Here is an 18098-nt window from a genome sequence, read left to right as displayed (position 1 = left end):
AGTTAGGAATTCGCCAGTGCAGATTGCCTACACAGTGAGGAACATGATAGCCTTGAGGTTTTTGCTACTCAAAATTCCGACCGTTGCTGTGCTATGCGCCAGCTGTCCCAAAATATATATCCACCTAACAGTCATATCATTGAAGGGCATTTATGTCTTATCATGTCGGGCTGCTCCCTAGGCTATAAATAGCCGCCCCCCTACAACCACTAGCTGGTTAGCTGCTCCGAGAGAAACTGACACTTGTCATTTGAGAGCAACCCATCCTCTGAGGACTTGGAGCGAAAATCATCAAGTGAGGAAAAACCAAAAACCCAAAACCCAAACACCTACAAACCCCAAGTGATTGAGCATCACTGAAGAGATTGATCCTAAGTGAATCCGACGCTTGTTACCTTTGAAGACTGTGCTTCTTCCAGACGGTTAGGCGTCATGGTCTAGAGCATCCAAGAGGAATTGTGGATCGCCGAGTGACTGAGTTTGTGAAGGTTTGGAAGTCGCCTGAAGACTTACTATGAGTGATTGGACGAGGTCTATGTGACCTTAGTTCAAGGAGAATACGGCAAGGACTGGGTGTCCTCAGCTGCGTGTTCAGGACTGGGTGTCCGGGACTGTGTGTCCTCGAGTTTAAATACTCAGCCGCTCCAACCAGATGTACAGCTGAGATAGCAGTTGGAACTGGTCTACCAAATCATTGTCTTCACCAAGCTTACCGGTTCTATTTCCTCAACTCTTTCATTTCCTCATAACTGTGTTGTGTGCTTGTTCATATCTATGCTTGAAGACTTTGACTGAAGACTTTCTCAATTTCCTCAATTCAATTTCTTCAGTCTATTTGTCTTCATCCTGTGTTATCCTGTGCTCACGCTACCTGTACTCTGTACATGTCTTCATTTTATCATGATGACTATGCTTGTATTCTGTTATGTTTACTTTTGAGTACTTATTCCGCTGCTAGTAGTTCTTCGCTAAGGATTTTCCTCACCGACAAATTCCTCAGTGAAGAATTTCATAAGAATCACCTATTCACCCCCCTCTAGTCGATATAACGCACTTTCACACAGCAAGAACCATCGGCAATGTACTCAGCTTCAGCAGTAGATAGTGATACGCGGTTCTGTTTCTTTGAGGACCAACAGACCAAGGATCGTCTGAGGAAATGACATGTACCAGATGTTGACTTGCGGTCCACACGGTCACCAGCATAGTCAGAGTCAGAATATCCAATGAGATCAAAAGCCGAGCCCTTGGGGTACCATAATCCAAGTGTTGGTGTGTGAGCTAGATATCAAAGAATATGCTTCACAGCCTTATGGTGTGATTCCTTCGGTGTAGCTTGAAATCGGGCACACATGCAAACACTAAGCATTATATCTGGCCTAGATGCACATAAGTACAATAAAGAACCAATCATGGAGCGGTATACCTTATGATCGAAGTCAATACCATTTTCATCAGTGCACAGATGGCCATTTGTGGGCATAGGAATTTTGACTCCTTTGCAATCTTGCATGCCGAATTTGCTCAGTACATCCTTGAGGTATTTTGCCTAAGATATGAATATGTCATTGCGTTGTTGATGAATGTGAAGACCTAAGAAGAATTTCAACTCTCCCATCATAGACATTTGAAATTCTTCACTCATCATATAGGCAAATTCATCACTATAACGTTGGTCAGTACAGCCAAAGATAATATCATCAACATATACTTGGCACACAAACAATTCACCATCATAAGATTTAGTGAAAAGAGTAGGGTCGAGTGAACCAGGTTTGAAGCCTTTCTTCATGAAGAGTTCCTTCAAGGTATCATACCAAGCCCATGGGGCCTGCTTGAGGCAAAAGAGGGGCTTGTTGAGTCTGAAGACTTTGTCAGGATTCTTTGGATCTTCAAAACCCGGGGGTTGAGCAACATATACTTCTTCCTCAAGCTTACCATTGAGGAATGCACTTTTCACATCCATTTGATATAAAGTGATATCATGATGGTTAGCATAAGCAAGTAATATGCGAATAGCCTCAAGTCTAGCAACAGTTGCAAAAGTTTCATCGAAATCAATTCCTTCAACATATGTGTAGTCTTGAGCTACAAGTCGTGCCTTATTCCTCACCACAAGGCCATTTTCATCTTGCTTGTTGCGGTATATCCACTTTGTGCCAATGATATTGTGCTTGCGAGGATCTGGATGTTTGACCAGTTCCCAGACATTGTTGAGCTCGAACTGATGTAATTCTTCTTGCATGGCCTGAATCCACTCAGGCTCCAGAAATGCTTCATCTACCTTAGTGGGCTCTGTAATAGAGACAAAAGCATAGTGCCCACAAAAGTTAGATAAATGTGATCTTTTGAGTGTGTGAGAGGACCTGGCGCTTTGATGTCATTGATGATCTTTTCAACTTGCACTTCTTTTGCAATGCGAGGATGAGCTGGTTGTCGATGAAGAATTTGATCAACATTCTCTTCAGCACCATTTTCTTCAGTATTATCTTCAGGTGCATTAGCTCGACATTCTTCATGTTCTAGAATGAATTCTTCAGCAGATTCTTTAGTGGGAATGACATCCTCAGTAGCCTTGAACTTGATAGTTTCCTCAGGTGCTGGTTCATCTATCACAGTAGGTAGGTGCTCTCTTTGCGAGCCATTAGTTTCATCGAACCGCACATCTACAGTTTCAACAACCTTGTGAAGAACGTTGTTGAAGACCCTGTAGGTGTGCGAGTCCTTTCCGTAACCAAGCATAAAACCTTCATGTGCTTTCGGTGCAAATTTTGAGTTGTGATGATGATCTCTAATCCAACATTTAGCACCGAAGACTTTGAAATAACTTACATTGGGTTTCTTATCAGTGAGGAGTTCATAGGCAGTCTTCTTGAAGAATTTGTGAAGATATACTCTGTTGATGATGTGGCACGTAGTATCAATTGCCTCAGTCCAGAAATGACGAGGCGTTTTGTATTCATCAAGCATAGTGCGAGCCATCTCAGCAAGAGTCCTATTCTTGCGCTCCACGACGCCGTTCTGCCGAGGAGTATAAGGAGCAGATAACTCATGAGTAATACCAAGTTCATCAAGATAGTCATCGAGACCAGAATTCTTGAACTCAGTGCCATTGTCACTTCTGATGTGCTTGATCTTCACACCAAATTTGGTTGAAGCCCTCGAGGAAAATCGTTTGAAGACTTCCTGCACTTCATGTTTGTAAGTAACAAGGTGTACCCATGTATAACGAGAGTAATCATCAACAATAACAAAGCCATATTGAGATGCTTCATTTGAAACAGTAGAATAATGATTAGGACCGAAGAGATCCATGTGAAGCAATTCAAATGGGCGAGTGGTGGTCATGATAGTCTTCGCTGGGTGCTTGGCCTTTGTCATCTTCCCAGCTTCACAGGCTCCACATAGGTGATCCTTGAGGAATTTGACATTCTCGATGCCAATTACATGCTTCTTCTTCGCAAGCGTGTGCAAATTTCTCATGCTTGCATGACCAAGTTGTCGATGCCAGAGCCAGCCTTCTGACGCTTTTGCAAGTAGACACACGGCTGGTTGTGGTCCTGTAGAGAAATCAACAATATACAGGTCTCCTCTCCTAAAGCCTTCGAAGACTTTGGAATTGTCAGCTTCCATAACCACAACACAACGGTACTTGCCAAAGATAACAACCATATCAAGATCACAAAGCATTAAGACAGACATAAGGTTGTATCCTAAGGACTCAACAAGCATGACTTTGTCCATGTGTCGATCCTTTGTGATTGCAACCTTACCTAGACCCAATACCTGACTTTTGCCTTTGTCAGCAAAGATGATATGCTTCAGATGCGACGGAGATAATGGAGCATCCATCAATAGATTCTTGTCACCAGTCATGTGATTTGTACATCCGCTATCGAGGACCCACTCAGTGGCTTTGGGTTGATCATCCTGCAGATGAATTAGTGCAGCTTATCATATACTTCATCAGTGAAGAATATGACATCAATTCATCAGACCAATTTCATCAAGCAAAAGAACAGATAAAACAATATGAGGACGTGAGAAATGAAAGTTCATTTCTTCATGATTAGCCTGCATCTTATCAGGCATTCTTAGGTCTCCAGCAAATTCTTCAGACGACTACGTACGTTTGGAGACCTGACCCTGCAGAAGAGATTAGTTCTTTTTCTTCACCAACCACATCTGAAGGGGTGGCAAAGAGTTCATCATTCTGCGAGCTCCATACGAGAAGGATGGCATAGAAGCCAGGCCATTTCATTTCACATAAGAGGGGTTAAAATAAGCATACGAGTAAGCAGAGAAATTCTTCGAGGACTTATGGACATAATAATTTGAAGAATAATGCACATATCCATAATCCTTTGATCTTCCCTGTGAAACAGACGGGTTAGCACGATGATGTTCATTTGAGGACTTTGATCCTTTTGAGGAATTTGATCCATGTGAGGAGTATGGTCCGTATGAGGACTTGGATCCATATGAAGAATTTGGTCCATATGAAGAATTTGATCTGGGGTTCCTAATCTTCACAGGTGGCATCATGATGACATTCACCTGAAGATTTTCAAGGCATCTTTTGGGAACCCAGATTTTCTTCATAGGCGGACCGTTCCTGCAGTTAGTGCCAACATATCTAGCAAATACTTCGCCATTCTGATTTTTGAACAGTTTGTAGTTGGAGTCAAATGACTCATCATCAGAATGAGGAGATTCACATGCATATCCAGATAGCTTAGATGGATCAACTGGAGGTCCCTTTGCAGCAACCCATGTAGTTTGGGGTACTGCTCAGGCTTCCAATATGTACCATGAGCGTTGAGTTTCCTCTCAAAGGCAATACCCTCTTTCCTAGGGTTCCTGTTGAGGATCTGCTTTTTAAGCACATTACAAAGAGTCTGATGCCCTTTGAGGCTTTTATACATGCCTGTCATGTACAATTCCTTCAGCCCTGCATCATCAGTGATACTAGCAATGTCCACAGATGAGGAATTAGTGATAGCAGAGGCATGTGAAGAATTTGAAACATTAGCAGCATTTGAACATTCAGGTGAAGAATTAGCAGATTCACGTTCAATGCATTTCAAACATGGAGGAACAAATTCTTTCTGAGATGCGTTGATTTGTTGAGCAAGTAATGAATCGCGCTCCTTCTGAAGATCTTCATAACTCACTCTTAGCTTCTCAAGGTCTTTCTTTCTTTGAAGAAATTCATAAGAAAGCTTCTCATGATCGGATAAGAGAGTGTTATGATGACCTTGAAGATTGTCAAACCTAGTCTGAAGTCTCTGAAGATTTTCAGTCAAGGCTTTAGTGCGATCCATTTCTTCACCCAACATATCATCACTTTTGTCTAGCATGTTTTGAACCTTTTCAAGAGCCCATTGTTGTTTTACAGCAATCTTAGCAAGTTTAGAATAGCTGGGCTTAAGGTTTTCATCAGATTCATTCTCACTTGATTCAGAGGAGGTATATTTGAGTACCTTGGCACCCTTTTCCATGAAGCAATAGGTGGGAGCATAGTCATCATCGCCTTCATCAGCCTTGTTGGTGAGGTCATTTTCTTCAGTGTTGAAGATAGACTTGCTGACGAATGCAGTGGCGAGAGCTAGGCTCGCCACTCCGGATTCGGACTCCTCAGATGTCTCCTCTTCCTCATTTTCTTCAGATTCAGCCTCAGAGTCCATTTCCTAGCCAATGAATGCCCTGGCCTTCTTGGAGCTGCTCTTCTTGTGATATGAAGACTTTGAGGATTTTGATGATGAAGATTTTGTGGATTTCTTCTTTTTCTTCGCATCATCAGAACTGTAATCCTTGTATTTCTTCTTCTTTGATTCCTTTTCCCACTGAGGACAATCTTGAATGTAATGTCCAGGTTTTTTGCATTTGTGACAGAGCCTCCTCTTGTAGTCACTGGATGAGGAATCATTGCTCCTTGAGGGTCTTCCAAGGCGACCACGTCTTGAGAATTTTTGGAACTTCTTCACGAGCAGAGCCAGATCATGGCTTAGTTCTTCAGGATCACCAAGTATGCTACTAGAGTCTTCATCTTCGGACTCGGATACCGCCTTGGCCTTCAGTGCGCGTGATCTGCCATAGCTCGAACCATAGAGGTCTCTTTTTTCAGCAAGTTGGGACTCATGAGTATTTAGCCTCTCGAGAATATCAGCGGGATCAAGTGACTTGTAATCAACACGTTCTTGTATCATCAATGCCAGAGTGTCAAATGAGGAATCAAGTGTGAAAGTGCAATTATCCCTAGGTGGTTTTGGTAATTCATAACAACATATAGCTCATTGAGCTAATGCTATTCCAAGATGATCATTTCAGGAAAGCTCAATGATTGGCATGGCATGGATGGTGAAAGTGGAACCCTCAAAATGCTAAGGACAAAGGATTGGCTCTAGCTCATATGCCCAAGACTCTTCATTTTACATTTTAGTGGTCCAAGATCACATTGAGTCCATAGGAAAAGCCAATACTATCAAGGAGGGATGAGGTGTTGCTTAATGAGCCTCTTGCTTCATGTGCTTAATGATATGCTCCAAAATCCTCGGCTACTTTCCTATATCCACATTTGACCTAAACCCAAAGCCAAACTCGGCCCTACCGATTCTTTCAACCCAGCGCCACCGAGTTTCACTTGTCATAGCCATTGCCAAACCCTAAGCAAATCGGTTCTACCGATAGGGATCTCGGTCTCACCGAGATGGGATTGCAATTTCTCTGTTTCCTTTTCGTAACTTTTCGGTCTCACAGAAAGAGCGGATCGGTCCCACCAAGATTGCAATGTAAACTCACTGTTTCCTTTTCGTAACATTTCGGTCTCACCGAGAAGAGCGAATCGGTCCCACCGAGTTTGCCTGACCAACCCTCTGGTTAGCTTATTACCAAATCGGTCTCACCGAGTTTGTGTAATCGGTCTCACCGAGATTACGTTATGCCCTAACCCTAACCATATCGGTCCTACCGAGTTGCATGTCAGTCCCACCAAAAATCTCTAACGGTCACTAGGTTTACTATTTCGGTCCGACCGAGTTTGTTGATTCGGTCCCACCGAGATTGGTAAATTGTGTGTAACGGTTGGATTTTGTGTGGAGGCTATATATACCCCTCCACCTCCTCTTCACTCGTGGAGAGAGCCATCAGAACACATCTACACTTCCAACTCATATGTTCTGAGAGAGAACCACCTACTCATGTGTTGAGGCCAAGATATTCCATTCCTACCACATGAATCTTGATCTCTAGCCTTCCCCAAGTTGCTTTCCGCTCAAATCTTCTTTCCACCAAATCCAAATCCTGTGAGAGAGAGTTGAGTGTTGGGGAGACTATCATTTGAAGCACAAGAGCAAGGAGTTCATCATCAACACACCATTTGTTACTTCTTGGAGAGTGGTGTCTCCTAGATTGGCTAGGTGTCACTTGGGAACCTCCGACAAGATTGTGGAGTTGAACCAAGGAGTTTGTAAGGGCAAGGAGATCGCCTACTTCGTGAAGATCTACCGCTAGTGAGGCAAGTCCTTCGTGGGCGATGGCCATGGTGGGATAGACAAGGTTGCTTCTTCGTGGACCCTTCGTGGGTGGAGCCCTCCGTGGACTCGCGCAACTGTTACCCTTCGTGGGTTGAAGTCTCCATCAACGTGGATGTAGGATAGCACCACCTATCCGAACCACGGGAAAAACATCCGTGTCTCCAATTGCGTTTGAATTCTCCAAACCCTTCCCTTTACATTCTTGCAAGTTGCATGCTTTACTTTCCGCTGCCAATATACTCTTTGCATGCTTGCTTGAATTGTGTGATGATTGCTTGACTTGTCCTAAAATAGCTAAAATCTGACAAGAACTAAAATTGGGAAAAGGTTAAGTTTTTATTTGGTCAAGTAGTCTAATCACCCCCCGTCTAGACATACTTTCGATCCTACAAGTGGCATCAGAGCTTTGGTCTCCATTTGCTTTGATTTCCATAGCTTTTGGTGGTCATAGCCTTGGTTTCACAATCTAGGAGAGTATGGCGTCTAGCGAGGGAAATTATCACCGTAGAGGTCCTTACTTTGATGGTACTAATTTTGCTAGTTGGAAGCATAAAATGAAAATGCATATTCTTGGACATAACCCCGCCGTTTGGGCTATTGTGTGTGTTGGTTTGCAAGGTGACTTCTTTGATGGGAGAGAACCAAACCGTGAAGCTACCACGGATGAGTTGAAGATGTTGCAATACAATGCTCAAGCTTGTGATATTCTCTTCAACGGATTGTGCCCCGAAGAATTCAATAAAATCAGCCGTCTTGAGAATGCAAAGGAAATTTGGGACACTTTGATTGATATGCACGAAGGTACCGACTCCGTCAAGGAATCCAAATTGGATGTGCTTCAAAGTCAACTTGACAAGTTCAAAATGAAGGATGGTGAAGGTGTCGCTGAAATGTACTCTAGGCTTGCTCTCATCACAAATGAGATTGTTAGCTTAGGGAGTGAAGAGATGACCGATAAATTCATCATCAAGAAGATTCTAAGAGCCTTGGATGGAAAATATGATACCGTGTGCACATTGATCCAAATGATGCCCAATTACAAAGATCTCAAGCCAACGGAGGTAATTGGAAGAATTGTTGCTCATGAGATGTCACTTAAGGATAAAGAGGAACTTCACAACAAATCAAGTGGTGCCTACAAAGCCTCATGTGAAGCCCCTACATCATCAAGTGAGAAACAAAACTTCAATGAAGAATTGAGCTTAATGGTGAAAAACTTCAACAAGTTCTAGAAGAGTAGAAGCAAAGATAGAAGCTCCAAGTCAAGGTCCTACAATGACAAAAGATCTTCTAGTCGAGAGTGAAACTGGTACAATTGTGGAAGACCCGAACACTATTCCAATGAGTGTACGGCTCCCTACAAGAGAAGAGAAGACTCTCCAAAAAGAAGAAGCAAAAGAGAAGAATCACCACCAAGAGAGAGAAGGAGTAGAGATGATCGTTATGAACGAAGACACTCACGGAGAAGCAAGGATTTGGAAAGGAAGAAAAAATCATCAAGGAGCTACACAAAACGAAGACATCAAGCTCATGTTGGTGAATGGGCATCCGGCTCCGACTCCGACAACCACTCCGAGAGAAGTTATCACTCCGATTCCGAATATACTCAAGATGAAGGTGTTGCCGGTCTAGCACTTGTGTCAACCAACTCCTACGACATATTTGACTCACCAAATGAAGGAATTGGAAGATGCTTCATGGCCAAAGGTCCTAAGGTAACACACCCCGAGTATGTTGATTTTAATAGTGATGAAGATGATTTGTTAGGTGATGATGATTTACTTGTTGACAACTCTAGTGATGAATACTATGATGAAACGTCAATTAATCATGCTAATCAAGATAAAACGAATGACAATGATAAGGAGAAGATTGAGGCTCTAACTAAAGAACTAAACACTCTTAAGTTAGCTCATGAAACTATCTTCGAAGATCATCGAGAACTTTTAAGAGCTCATGAGAAGTTACGCTTTGAAAAGCTCAATCTTGAGCAAGAGCATGAGTTTTTAAAGGCAATCAATGATGATCTCCGCAAGAAAAGTTCTTCTTACATTGCCAAGCGTTTACTCTTATCCACTTACATGCCTCAAGTCAAGTCTAGTAACAAGAACAAGAAAGATTCTTCCTCTAGTAGTAACAATGATCATGCTAAATCCAATATTGTTGCTTCTAGTAGTTCTCTTGATTCCACTAATGATTCTCTTAGCCAAGTTACACTTGATCAATAAAATAGCTTATTGAAGGGGATTATAGAGAAAGGGGTGTACAAAAGCCTTGTCGGGAGTAAGCAATTCGAGGAAATTGTGCACAAGCAAGGAAGGCACCGGAAGAATCAAGGTGTTGGTTTTGAACGAAAGTTCAATGCCAAGGGAGTTGAGTGGGAAGAAGATCAATACCCCAAGACAAAGTTTGTTCCTCAACAAGAGAAGTATGATCCTACTTCCTTCAAGGGGACACAAGCTCAAGATGATCTTCCACCACAAGACTACAAGCAAAAAGGCCAGGACAAGCTTCAAGAGGAAATTGATGCATTTGAAGAAGCTCCCAAGACCTTAGTCAAGTGGATTCCCAAGACCACTTCAAGTTCCACTTCATCAAGTACGACTATAACTCCAAGGATTCCCATCAAGATGGTGTGGATCCAAAAGAAGAAGAACTAGAGAGTTCTTGAGGGTGACTCCGCCAACATACTTCACTCTTATCATTTTGGCAAGAACAAGTGCAGTCAACTTCCACATCTTGCACTAGTTCAAGGAGTCACAAACCCTCTTGTTGGTAAGACAAGGGACAAGGTAACCTAAAAGTTTTCATGGACATCATCTTGTGTGTGCATCACTCTATGTCTATGGATATCCTTGTTTGTTCCTTGTGGGACTAACCCATGTAGGTATTGAAAGTGCAATTCACTCAAATGGATAGCTCTAAGTGATCTACATCCACATTGAGCATCCACATCTTCAACATCTACATGAAGTCATCATCGACAAAACCCAAGGTTAGTTCATCCCTCTTAGGGGGGATATCACATCTAGGGGGAGATTTACTCTAAGACTTGAGCTAAAGCAACTCTAAAGATGTGAACACAACAATGCTTTATGTAAAAGTGGTAACCCCACTTGAGCTTAAACGATGAGTATGACCTATGATCAAGTGTTCTCACTTGACTCCTAAGTCAATATACTCATATATAGATGACCTAGTCATCGCCAATTGCTTGATAGATGCTAGAATTGGTTGTGCATGCTTTGTCACATATTTCAATTGCCATTTTATTGTGTGAGCATGTTGGTTGCATATTTTACTCATTCGAGGACATCCACTTGTTGTTTTGATTGTTTGGTTTTATTTCCTTTTGCCAAGTGGATGGACAAGAATGCCTAAGAACCTCCTATAGCTATCTATGCTTTTCCCGTCTCAAACTCTATTCATGCTACATCACAAAATTTGATCAAGTCAGATTCGAACCACTCTATGTGAGGAGCACTCGGAGTCCCCGATTCGTCATAGACTTAAACTTCCAAAACCTCTTTGTGATTCTCGGTCTGACCGATATCCTACTTTTGGTCCTACCGAGATCATTAAGTTGATCTGAATTTTCGATCTCGGTGCAACCGATTTGAACCATTCGGTCACACCGAGTTGCAATAACAGTACAGTTTTGCATCTCGGTGCCACCGAGTTGTTCCACTCGGTCACACCGACAGGGTCGGGCTATATATAGTCACGGGCAAAAATTTGGAAATTTCTCCGAACCCCTTCGCCCGCGCGATAGCTTGCTCTGCCAACGTGGTCTCCGGATTGTCTCCTCGCCGCCAGCCGCCTCCAGTTGCTGGTCTCCATCGCCGTCAACGGAATTCAACCCCGCCGTTGCCGCCGTAGCGAGTCTCCGCCGAACTAGGGTATGGACTCGATCTTTGTGCTATCCCCAATCTGATTCCTAGCACATTGTGATCTTATTGTTTCTAGCCACGATTGAAACACTCCTATCCAGTCAATGCGTTCGTAGAATAGGATTGATTCGAAAACTTTAGGGTTAGGTTTCCGCCGAAACCATCTCGGACCCACCGAGTTGAAAAACTCGGTCCCACCGATTTGGCTCATGCCATTGCACAAGTGAGACTCGGTCTGACCGAGAATTACTAATCGGTGTGACCGATTTTGGAACTTTGTGAAACCCTAGCAGTCTCGGTGCCACCGAACTGTGACTCGGTCTGACCGAGTTCACTAGTTTAGGTTCCAAAACTGCTTCGGTATCACCGAGTTTAAAAATCGGTAGATCCGAAATGATTTCTGTGGGAAACTAAAACTAAGATTTTGAATCATTCTTTTGCAAAAATCTCTGCATTTTGTGATACTCATCCACTCTACCTCATCTATAAACTGTTCACAGGGTCAGCAGTCAGCTTGTTCATCATGTCAGATCAGAGTGATAGCCAAAACCTGTCAGAGCAGCAAGTGCACATGAGTGAGGGCACTAGTCCCTCCAGTTCCTCAGATGAAGGCAGCAGGAGCACTCCCAGTAACTTGCCAAAAGCTGCCACCAGACAAAGGAAGAAAAGAACCTCAGAATCAGAGGATGAGGACTACGTGGCAGAAGAAGAAGCCACTTCCAAGAAAGTGGTTAAGAAGGAATATAGCACTGCTGCTGCCACCAAGCCAGGCATGAAGCAAAAGGTTTCTGCAAAGAGAATTCCAATGTCTAAGGCCAGAGCATCTACTCAAGTCCCTTTGGGATCTGAACCCAAAGAGGCTGCTGTAGAAGGAGAAGGCAAGGAAGGAGAAAGCTGCCAAGATGCCAACTCAAGAGGAGGCATCTGAGTATTTCCTGAAAACCAAGCAAGAGCAGCTTAGTTACTTGATTGCATCCACACTGAGGATTGAGAAAGGACTGGCCACCCTCACTCAGAATTAGAAGAGCTTAGAGAGGATCATATAACAAAAGTTCTATGACATGGATGTCAAAGTAACAGAGATTCAGTCTGCAGTGGAGCAACTTCAAGATGACATGCAGGAGAGGAGAGGGAAGACTACAACTGATGCATTTGCCAGAGTGCCACGAGCTCAGAGGTCGACTGCAGTGCCAGTTCCTGACACCAGAGCCACCACCTCAGCTCCAGCCACAACACCAGCCCAACCAGCTCCAGCATCTACTTCAGCTCCAGCTCCAACCACGTCTACAGAAACCTTCGTCCTTGGAGTGATCCAGACTCCACCACCACCAGAAGATCAAGCCTGAGAGTCGATCTAGCACTATGCATTTTCTAGGAACTTTTTGGTAACTTGTTGCCAAAGGGGGAGAAAAATGTATAGATCATAGGCTTCGAGAGAGAGAGTGTTGCTTTTATTCTCTCTTGCTTTATTTGGTGGTTTTTCAAACTTTGTTTGCTTTTGGTTGAGATACTTTGATATGCTTGTGAGACATTGATGATCATGTGTTTGATCATAAGCTACACTTATGCATGCTTGATATATCTTATCTATCTTATGTGATCATTCACTTTCTTTGGTGATGAGTGCATGTATTTCATTCTTATCTTTTTGAGCGCTCCACCAAGATGTATGTGACATGGAAGAGTAACACATGACCCTAACTCTTTGTGCATTTGCAGTCCAAAGCAAATTTTAAATATGCACAAATTTAGGGGGAGCTCTTACTTATCACATACTTCTCAAAGCAACGATATATTTCATTCTTATTATTATTTGTCGAAGCTTTGCTCTATATGTTGTCATCAATTACCAAAAAGGGGGAGATTGAAAGTGAAACTATCCCTGGGTGGTTTTGGTAATTCATAACAACATATAGCTCATTGAGCTAATGCTATTCCAAGATGATCATTTCAGGAAAGCTCAATGATTGGCATGGCATGGATGGTGAAAGTGGAACCCTCAAAATGCTAAGGACAAAGGATTGGCTCTAGCTCATATGCTCAAGACTCTTCATTTTACATTTTAGTGGTCCAAGATCACATTGAGTCCATAGGAAAAGCCAATACTATCAAGGAGGGATGAGGTGTTGCTTAATGAGCCTCTTGCTTCATGTGCTTAATGATATGCTCCAAAATCCTCAGCTACTTTCCCATATCCACATTTGACCTAAACCCAAAGCCAAACTCGGCCCTACCGATTCTTTCAACCCGGCGCCACCGAGTTTCACTTGTTATAGCCATTGCCAAACCCTAAGCAAATCGGTTCTACCGATAGGGATCTCGGTCTCACCGAGATGGGATTGCAATTTCTCTGTTTCCTTTTCGTAACTTTTCGGTCTCACCGAAAGAGCGGATCGGTCCCACCGAGATTGCAATGTAAACTCACTGTTTCCTTTTCATAACATTTCGGTCTCACCGAGAAGAGCGAATCGGTCCCACCGAGTTTGCCTGACCAACCCTCTGGTTAGCTTATTACCAAATCGGTCTCACCGAGTTTGTGTAATCGGTCTCACCGAGATTACGTTATGCCCTAACCCTAACCATATCGGTCCTACCGAGTTGCATGTCAGTCCCACCGAAAATCTCTAACGGTCACTAGGTTTACTATTTCGGTCCGACCGAGTTTGTTGATTCGGTCCCACCGAGATTGGTAAATTGTGTGTAATGGTTGGATTTTGTGTGGAGGCTATATATACCCCTCCACCTCCTCTTCACTCGTGGAGAGAGCCATCAGAACACATCTACACTTCCAACTCATATGTTCTGAGAGAGAACCACCTACTCATGTGTTGAGGCCAAGATATTCCATTCCTACCACATGAATCTTGATCTCTAGCCTTCCCCAAGTTGCTTTCCACTCAAATCTTCTTTCCACCAAATCCAAATCCTGTGAGAGAGAGTTGAGTGTTGGGGAGACTATCATTTGAAGCACAAGAGCAAGGAGTTCATCATCAACACACCATTTGTTACTTCTTGGAGAGTGGTGTCTCCTAGATTGGCTAGGTGTCACTTGGGAGCCACCGACAAGATTGTGAAGTTGAACCAAGGAGTTTGTAAGGGCAAGGAGATCGCCTACTTCATGAAGATCTACCGATAGTGAGGCAAGTCCTTCGTGGGCGATGGCCATGGTGGGATAGACAAGGTTGCTTCTTCATGGACCCTTCGTGGGTGGAGCCCTCCGTGGACTCGCGCAACCGTTACCCTTCGTGGGTTGAAGTCTCCATCAACGTGGATGTAGGATAACACCACCTATCCGAACCACGGGAAAAACATCCGTGTCTCCAATTGCGTTTGAATTATCCAAACCCTTCCCTTTACATTCTTGCAAGTTGCATGCTTTACTTTCCGCTGCCAATATACTCTTTGCATGCTTGCTTGAATTGTGTGATGATTGCTTGACTTGTCCTAAAATAGCTAAAATCTGACAAGAACTAAAATTGGAAAAAGGTTAAGTTTTTATTTGGTCAAGTAGTCTAATCACCCCCCTCTAGACATACTTTCGATCCTACAAAGTGATCTCAGCAATTTCTTCACCACCTCATGGTCGGTGATGTCAGTGGCACCAAGTGATTGAAGCTCATTTGAGATGTCAGTGAGGCGATCGAAGGTTTGTTGAACATTTTCATTGTCGAGTCTTTTGAAGTGGTTGAAGAGATTGCGAATAACATCAACTCGAGAGTCACGCTGTGTTGAGACTCCTTCATTCACTTTGGACAACCTGTCCCAGATAAGCTTCGCTGTCCCCAAAGCACTCGCTCTGCCATACTATCCTTTGCTCAGATGGCCACATATGATATTCTTCGCTTGAGAGTCGAGTTGCTTGAATCTCTTCACATCAGCAACATTTAGAGAAGGTGTGACTGAGGGAGCACCATTTTCCACAACATACCAGAGATCGTTGTCAATTGCCTCAAGATGCATTCGCATCTTATTCTTCCAGTAGGGGTAGTCCGTCCCATCGAAGGTAGGACACCCAACAGAGACCTTGATCATACCTGCGGTCGACATAACTAAAACTCCAGGCGGTTAAACCAAAATCACATAGAACAAGGGAGTACCTTACTCTGATACCAATTGAAAGTGCGTTATATCGACTATAGGGGGGTGAATAGGCGATTTTTATGAAATTCTTCACTAAGGAATTTGCCGGTGAGGAAATTCCTTAGCGAAGAACTACTAGCAGCGGAATAAGTACTCTAAAGTAAACATAACAGAATACAGGTATAGTCATCATGATGAAATGAAGACAGGCACAGAGTACATGAAGCGTAAGCACATGATAACACAGGATGAAGACAATCAGACTGAAGAAATTGAACTGAGGAAATTGAGAAAGTCTTCAGTCAAAGTCTTCAAGCACAAATATGAACAAGCACACAACACAGTTATGAGGAAATGAAAGAGTTGAGGAAATGGAATCAGTAAGCTTGGTGAAGACAATGATTTGGTAGACCAGTTTCAACTATTGTCTCAGTTGTACGTCTGGTTGGAGCGGCTGAGTATTTAAACTCGAGGACACACAGTCCCGGACACCCAGTCCTGAACACGCAGCTCAGGACACCCAGTCCTCACCGTATTCTCCTTGAGCTAAGGTCACACAGACCTCGCCCAATCACTCGTGGTAAGTCTTCAGGCGACTTCCAAACCTTCACAAACTTGGTCACTCGGCGATCCACAATTCCTCTTGGATTCTCTAGACCATGACTCCTAACCGTCTGGAAGAAGCACAGTCTTCAAAGGTAACAAGCGTCGGATCCACGCAGGATCAATCTCTTCAGTGATGCTCAATCACTTGGGGATTGTAGGTGTTTGGGTTTTGGGTTTTTCCTCACTCGATGATTTTCGCTCAAAGTCCTCGGAGGATGGGTTGCTCTCAAATGACAAGTGTCAGTTTCTCTCAGAGAAGCCAACCAGCTAGTGGTTGTAGGGGGCGGCTATTTATAGCCTAGGGAACAGCCCGACATGATAAGACATAAATGCCCTTCAATGATATGACCGTTAGGTGGATAGATATTTTGGGACAGCTGGCGCATAGCACAGCAACGGTCGGAATTTTGAGTAGCAAAATCCTCAGGGCTATCATGTTCCTCACTGTGTAGGCAATCCACACTAGCGAAGTCCTAACTCCTCAGTCAGAACAAATTCTCAGAGACCAGAAGAACTTCGTTTCTGTCACTGAAGAAATTGACTGAATTGTATGAGATTTCCAATGGCTTCACTCGAAGGGATTGGTAGGTGTAGGATTTTGAGTTGAGCATCACATGAAATTTTTTCCTTAGTATTTCCTCGACCCCCTTTAACAGTATGGTGTTTCGTATGACTCAAGAAAGAGAAAATAAAACTACGAAAACAAAAGTCTTCACTTTCAAAGTCTTCAGAAAATCTTCAGAATACCAAAGTCTTTAGTCGAAGAACTTCATTTTTAGGGGTCGACTTTCTCTGTAAATATCAAACTCCTCATAGACTTATAGACATGTGTACACTCACAAACGCATTAGTCCCTTAACCTATAAGTCTTCAATACACCAAAATCACTAAGGGGCACTAGATGCACTTACACCCCTTGATTTAAAAAAATATACATATGAAAAAACATACCGCACACATGAATTCCATGAAGGTGGAGGGCGTTTTTGTAAAAATACAGGGCTGAGCAAAGTGGCAAGACATGGCCAGTGTGGCGCCATTTGTCAGCTTGTAATTGGCTCTGGACTAAACCTTCACATACATTGCAAGTTTAGGGATGAGGTGGTCACCTTTTGCAAGTTTGTGGACTAGAGCATCACATCCATTGCAAGTTTGTGGGTCTATGGTGCTCTTACCTCCTCAAAATTGCCCCTACATGCCCCTTCTCTCTCCCAAGTGGATAAGTGCCGGCCTCCACAAATGCGCTCTAGTGCACACCGCCATCGCCGCTCTTTTGTGAACTTTCCTCGGTGTTGCAAGCATGTCTACAGTAACAAACTACCTTTTCAAACAATTTGGTAAAGCAAAACAATAAATCAAAATCACTCTTTATAGGTAAAATCCGACGAATTAACAAATATTTGTGTTTGTACAATAACATTGTTTGCGTTTGGTGAGAAGCTGATAATAGCACACAATGTAAGTAGTATTTTTCCATGAAAATGATCAAATCTATTATAAAAATTTACTGTAAGTACAAAAGCTCTAAAACATAATAAAAATTACGTCGAGATTCTGAGCCCATCGAACGATCACTACTATCCCCAGTACAAGTCATTGTCGCGCTGTTGTGTCGCTCACTTATCGAAGCCGGCTTAACCTTATGGATGACAACTGAAAAGTCTTTATGCACGTACTCCTAAGGACCAACGTCTTGGAGCTGCAGTTGTTGCCGTTGAACACTTATATATATCTGAAGCATCCGACATTAAATCTTGCCACATGACAAAAGACCCTAACCTCACCACCCCATCGGTTCGAAGGACCAGTGTAAGAACTACTTAATGAATCTTGATGCTATCCTCGCTTCCAAGGTGAACATTGCCACGGAATAACACAGTAGATGCTTGACCCATGGAGCAAGAGATCCACGGGCTCGAAGTCGTACATGTGTGAACGCATGACAGTATTTTTGTTTTGTCCCCGCACACTATCACACATTCACACT

Source organism: Triticum dicoccoides, chromosome 2A (genome assembly GCF_002162155.2).
Source record: "Triticum dicoccoides isolate Atlit2015 ecotype Zavitan chromosome 2A, WEW_v2.0, whole genome shotgun sequence".
Taxonomy (NCBI): Eukaryota; Viridiplantae; Streptophyta; class Magnoliopsida; order Poales; family Poaceae; genus Triticum; species Triticum dicoccoides.
The sequence above is the reverse complement of the archived record's forward strand: the minus strand, read 5'-3'. Positions refer to the sequence as shown.